The sequence below is a fragment of the Rattus norvegicus genome, chromosome 13, assembly GCF_021556685.1.
Source record: "Rattus norvegicus strain SHRSP/BbbUtx chromosome 13, alternate assembly SHRSP_T2T, whole genome shotgun sequence".
Classification (NCBI taxonomy): domain Eukaryota; kingdom Metazoa; phylum Chordata; class Mammalia; order Rodentia; family Muridae; genus Rattus; species Rattus norvegicus.
In genome coordinates, this window is record NC_141546.1 from 95,095,786 (window position 1) to 95,101,911 (window position 6,126).

Genomic DNA, 6,126 nt, shown 5'->3' on the forward strand with positions numbered 1-6,126 from the left:
GGATTTAGCTCAGTGGTAGAGCGCTTGCCAAGCAAGCGCAAGGCCCTGGGTTCGGTCCCCAGCTCCGAAAAAAAAAAAAAAAAAAAGAAAACCCACCAATGTTGAAGAAAGCAGAAGGTATCTGACAGACATATCACAGAAGACAGGAGACAATTACATCAGGACAATAACAGATACTTTTACACAAAGCAATCAGCTTAGTCCCAGCCAGCTAGCTTCAGCCATATCTATCTCCTCCCAGGCCTCTGGTCTTGACTGTCATTGTTCTGAGCCATCAAGCCCGTTCCCTCCAGTCCTGGGGTTGGATGTATTCCTGGCAGGTGCTTGCTTAATTCCATGGCTGTGGAAATTTTTTCTGCATATCTGAGAGGCGAAACCTCTCAGCTGGAACACAGACGGAGCCTGATCCTCCAGCCCAGCCAGACGCTGAGGGTGGAGGTGCAGGGTGGCTCAGGGTGGCTCCAAAAGCCCCTTTGCTCCTTGACTCATAAACCAGGGTCTAGAATTGGTGAAGCATTTGCCTGACATGTACCAGGCCCTAGATGGATTTTCTTTTTTTCTTTTTTTTTTTTTTTGGTTCTTTTTTTCGGAGCTGGGGACCGAACCCAGGGCCTTGCACTTCCTAGGTAAGCGCTCTACCACTTAGCTAAATCCCCAGCCCCCCTAGATGGATTTTCTTAAAGGAAGTAGTCACTAGGGAAACTGAGGCTGGAGGATTGCAGCCAGTTCAAGGCCCGTCCTGTCTGGGTTATACAGCAAGATCCCTAGGCTCAAATCAAACAAAACCAGCATAAAAAACCAGAACTGGAGTCTCAGTGGCATACATAACTACCATATAGACCTTTGCCAGAGGTCCTGAGTTCAAATCCCTGCATCCACATGGTGGCTCACAGTGTCAGTAATGAGATCTGGTGCCCTCTTCTGGTGCATCTGAAGACAGCAACAGTGCACCCACATAAGTAAAAACTAATAAATTTTTGTTTTTAAAAAATGTCGGGGGCTGGAGAGATGGCTCAGCGGTTAAGAGCACCCGACTGCTCTTCCAGAGGTCCTGAGTTCAATTCCCAGCAACCACATGGTGGCTCACAACCATCTGTAAGGAGACCCGATGCCCTCTTCTGGTGTGTCTGAAGACAGCTACAGTGTACTTATATATAATAAATGAATAAATAAATCTTTAAAAAAAATGTCGGGGTTGGGTATTTAGCTCAGTGGTAGAGCGCTTGCCTAGCAAGCACAAGGCCCTGGGTTCGGTCCCCAGCTCTGAAAAAAAGAAAAGAAAAAAAAATGTCACCTCTATATATGTGCCATGGCACGTGTGTGCATCCCTCCACAAAATAAAAGTGCAAAAGATATCACCAGCGAAAAGCTAGGGTCTTGCTCCATTGCATTGTGCTGGTCTCTTGAGACTCTGCCTCAGCTTCCTGTGTAGCTGGGGCCAGAAGAATGTGCCACCAAGCTTGGCTGACTCCCCTTTGCCCTTTTTCATCTGTAGGGCTTGGGTCTAGCTGCAGAGTGAAATGATTGCCAAGCATTCAAGAGAACCTGGGTTCCATCCCCAGCCTACAAAGGAAGAAATTTGAACTGTGTGGTTGTGTAACTTACACAACAGGTCTGTAGGCAAAATCATTATAAAAGCCAGGCCAGATGATGCGTATCCTTAATCTTAGCATTTAGGAGGTAGAGCCAAGAGCACTGCAAATCCAAGGTCATCATCGGAAATATAGTGAGTGTCTGGGCAACATGAGATCCTGTTAACAATAAGGAAAAAGAAAATTTTGTTTTACTGGATGTGTGTTTTGCCTGCACGGACATCTGTGCACGATCTTCTTTCAGTACTTGAAGAAGCCAGAAGAGGGCGCTGATCTCCTGGAGCTGGGGGCGAATAGTTGGGAGTTGCCATGTTGGTGCTGTGAATTGAATCCCGGTCCCCGAAATGAGTAATCAATGCTCTTAACCCTTGAGCCATCTTTCTACCCCTCCCATTTTTATAAATACAGAAATATATAAAAAGAAAGTGGAGAATCATAACAGAGTAACACACCTATCCTTGAGAAAACAAGCTAGCGGGGGTGGCCAGGACCCACTGTAGTAGGACTAAGGAACACAGAGGGAAGCCTTAGAGACCAGTTCTGCGCACCAGCTCCCTGCCCGGGCTGAGCCCTCCCGCTCCTAGTTAACCAGTATTCTTCTGGGCAAGAATACCTAGGATACTGCTGGAGTTAACTGTTTACCAAGTCCCCTTCCCGCTGGGAGAACCTCATTTCTGCCTCCCCAGGGTTGGTGCCAAGGCACTGTGGGCTCAGCAGTAATGAGACAGACAAGAAAAGTGAGCACACCGTGTTTCTGCAGGAGTGGACCGACCAAGTGCCCCCAGCCAGCCAGTGGTGGGTGGGAGTGGCTTGGCTCCTGGCCGGGTCTAAGGTCCCTGACACAAAGCGTCCTTCCAGAGGCGCACCCCTATCCTGCCACTGCTCAGGATGTGGGGAGAGGCTGGCAGAGGAAATCTGCAGCACTGCAGCAGGCAGGGCCTCCTCTTCATCCACCCCAGATAGATCAGTCCTCAGAAAAAGAGGGCCCTGGTTCCTGTCTGGATATCCTCACAGACATTTGTGATCCTTTACTACCTGAGGTGATGAGGTGATGGCCCCAGGGCAGTGCTGAGGCCCCTACCGTCCACTAACCCTTTCTTCATCTGGTGCTTTACAAAACGCCTTTCCCCATAGACAGGCTGTGCAGTGGGAGGGGAGATCCTCACCCCTATGCTCCCTTGTGTCTCTGAAGGGGGTGTCCATCATCCCACTTAATGTAAATTACACTCAAAGTAGTGGTCCTTAGAATCCAGGGCTCCAACTGCATATGTAGCAGAGAATAGCCTTGTTGGGGCACCAGTGGAAGGGGAAACCCTTGGTCCTGCCAAGGTTGGACCCCCAGTGCAGGGGAATGTGGGGGGTGGTAAAGGGGGTCGATGGGGGAACACCTGTGTGGGGGAGGGGGAGCAGGTAGGGGGCTTATGGACAGGAAACTGGGAAAGGGAATAACATTTGAAATGTAAACAAAGAAATATATCCAATAAAAAAATGTGGGAAAAAAAAGGAAAAAAAGAAGCAGAGGTAAGGGAAATATTCTATTGACAAAAGGAAAGAAAGAAAGAAAGAAAGAAAGAAAGAAAGGAAGGAAGGAAGAGATGGTCCTTAGATTGTCCCTTTCTCCTGTCTGTTTCTGTCCATGGCTGCATGTCCAGGACCTGGCACAGAGCCATGAGCACACTCAGGATGGTCCCCGAGAGAAAGTCAGCAACCAAGGAGCAAGAATACAAAAGAGCCATGAACAAGAAAAAATAAAAGGTATGAAAATAGGCTTAGCTGCTCTGGGGTTTCCTTTGTATTTATTTTTAGCAAGGATTGTGTGCCGAACTCTGCATTAAAACAGCTGATGCTACCAATCTTTGTTCCAGAGATCTGTGCGCGGCTACCTCGCAGCTTTCTGCAGCCCAAAGGGAAGGCGATGAGTTGCTTGATCCACCCAAGCTGAATCCAGACAGAGCATTCGCCTCACAGGACCTTTTCCCTCTTGTGGTACCTTCTGGAGGGAAAACAGAAGCCAAATGTTTTGGGCAGAAAGCTGGGGAGGGCTGGAGGTCTCCAGGGAGAGGCTGAAATGCCCCAGCAAGGTCTCTGCACCAGGCATCCCAAGGAGGCAGAGGAGAGACCACCACTGTTGGGTCTCAAACTCCACTTTGGATTTGCCTTGAGGATCGCCCTGCAAAGGCCCTAGAATTCTAAGAGACAGCGTGATATAGAGACTTAGCACTCTTTTTTTTTCTTCCGGAGCTGAGGACCGAACCCAGGGCCTTGCACTTGCTAGGCAAGCGCTCTACCACTGAGCTAAAACCCCAACCCGTACTATAGAGACTTTAATTAATACTCTGGTCAGTTAGCACTTGAGGTGTCCGGGGGTGTAGGTCAGAAGCCTACACTTCAGGGGTGGCTAAGCTACTGCCTTTCTACGTAAGCACCCAGAAGTGTTACAAATTCAGGTTCTTTTGCAAAGTGATTTATGTACCATCTGTGGACCGAGAGAAGGAATGATCTGGCACTTCTGCCCCAAGGAACTTCTGCAAATCCAGAAAGCGGCAGGTCGTGTGGTTCCGGGGCGCTTCTGCAGGAAAACAGCTGCGCTTCCTTCTAAGAGATCCCGTTGTGCACACCAGGCCTTGCGGCGGGTAACAACACAACGACCTCTAATTTCTGTGTCTGTGACTGGAGATAATGACAGTCGTGCAAGGTGGTGGCGAGGAAGCCACAAGCTTTCGAACATCAAATTTCTGCTGCAGCTCCCGGCGGCTGTGTAACCACAGCAAGGTCAGAACCAGGGTCCCGACCTCTCCAGGGCCCCGAGGCTCGTAGTCTCCCACTACAGGAGGATGCCCGCTTTTTTTTGAAAGCGGCGCGGCCTAGCGGCCTCTGGTAACCGATTCATGGATTCCTCTCCCTTCCCCCTCCCGCGTCCCAGCTCTAGATTTGGGTCTTGGCCTCCCGGTCACACCGCGCGCTACTCGCGGCCAATCCTCTGGGCTCTGGCGCCTTGAGCATCGGAGCAGGTCCTACCCCTGCCCTGGGCGAAGGGACCTAGAAAGCTGCCCCTCCGGCCCTTGCCTCCGGCCAGAGGCGGACACTCGTCTGGAAAAGGTCTGCCCCGCCCCCGCTCCGGCGCGGAGAGCCGCTGCCAGGAACTGCAATATTAATAGGTACAAACTTCCTGGAAAGATTTTCGTCTTCGCAGTAGATGACCCATCCTTGTCCGCCGGGGCAAGCGACCGGAGAGCCTGGAACCCACAGGAGCCGGGGACATTTGGGACTCATGGAGCCGCGGCTCAGAAGAACTGGGGTTCATTGGTTGGGGACCCACTCGGTGGGACTGGTCCAAGACGCCGCGGGGCAGGGCCGGGCTCGCCTTTGTAAACTAGGTCCGGCGCGTAGGAGCCGCGATGTCTGACTGCCTGTCCCCGGGGGCTCGCACACCCCGGGTCACCGCGCCCGTTTGCACGGGCCGTAGCTCCTCCTCCGGATCGGCTTCCGGGACCTCTGGTCATTTAGCAGCAGCACCCAAACAACTGCAGCTGGTGCCCAAAGGTGCGCGTCATTCCTTCCTCCAGGATTACCTGGCCCAGAAGCAGTTGTAGCCAAAGCCATCTCTCTCTATCCCAGTCGCTGAGAGAGGACATCAACCGCTTGGGCGCTGTGTGATCAGTCCCTGTCTGCACCTTGCGGATAGTCAGGTCCCAGTGCCCGGTACAGTGGCTGGAGTTCCCAAATCCTGTTTTCACAGCTCTGGACAGGGGCACATGTTCTGGATTGGTTTCAGGGTTTCCCCACCTGAAAGTCATCATTCATTGAAAATATTTATTGAAGCCGATGTGGTGACAAGGTTGTAATCCCAGCACTCTGGAGGCCGGGGCAACAGGATCTCCCACAGTTAAGGTCAGTCAGGTAGCGAGCCCTTGACTTAAACAAATTATCGCTACAAAGCAAACAAAAAATCCTCTTTCCCGGAACTTGAAACAAAAGACAGAATTGAAACAGACAATATGGGCAGATGGTCATGAGAGCTCAAGGAGGAGAGGCAGTAAGAGGACAGAGCCCGACAGAGCTGTGTTTGTAGACATGTTTAGGGTTGGGACTGGGTGGTTGGGAATGAGCAAGGCAGCCTTTCAGGCTCACTCACAAAGATGAAGACTGGCCTTGCTGGTTCCACCGGTGGTGTGGGATTCAGAACGGCAGTTTTGGACATGCCGAGTTTGATGCACCCATTGGATATCCAAGGGTAGTGCCGAGCAAATACTGGTCAGACAGGTCTCCATGCAGAGACTGCAGACAGAGGAAAACAGCTGGAGGAACCACCACAGCCTCCTCTGCTTATGGAGTACGTGACGTTAGAGTAATTACTTTAGATGTAGGCTCTCACTATGTAGGCGGGGCTGGCCTTGAACTTGCTGTAGATCTGGCTGGCCTCGATGCAAAGATCAGCCTGCCGCCAGCTCCTGGATGCTGTCATCCATCCCAGTCTGAACTAAAATTTTAAAATTTAACTAGTTTAAATTGACTCAGTTATTTGAAAATCTTT

The 6,126-nt window shown here is 51.0% G+C and overlaps 1 long non-coding RNA gene across 1 annotated transcript; it reads right to left on the reverse strand.

Moving 5' to 3' along the window:
• Positions 1–3,368: 3,368 nt before the first annotated feature.
• LOC102553824 (uncharacterized) lies at positions 3,369–5,000 on the reverse strand. The gene is made up of 2 exons (XR_015635688.1): positions 4,066–5,000; positions 3,369–3,585 (listed from the first exon to the last, which is right to left on the reverse strand). It is a non-coding gene; the product is annotated as an uncharacterized LOC102553824 (long non-coding RNA).
• Between the last annotated feature and the right edge of the window lie 1,126 nt (positions 5,001–6,126).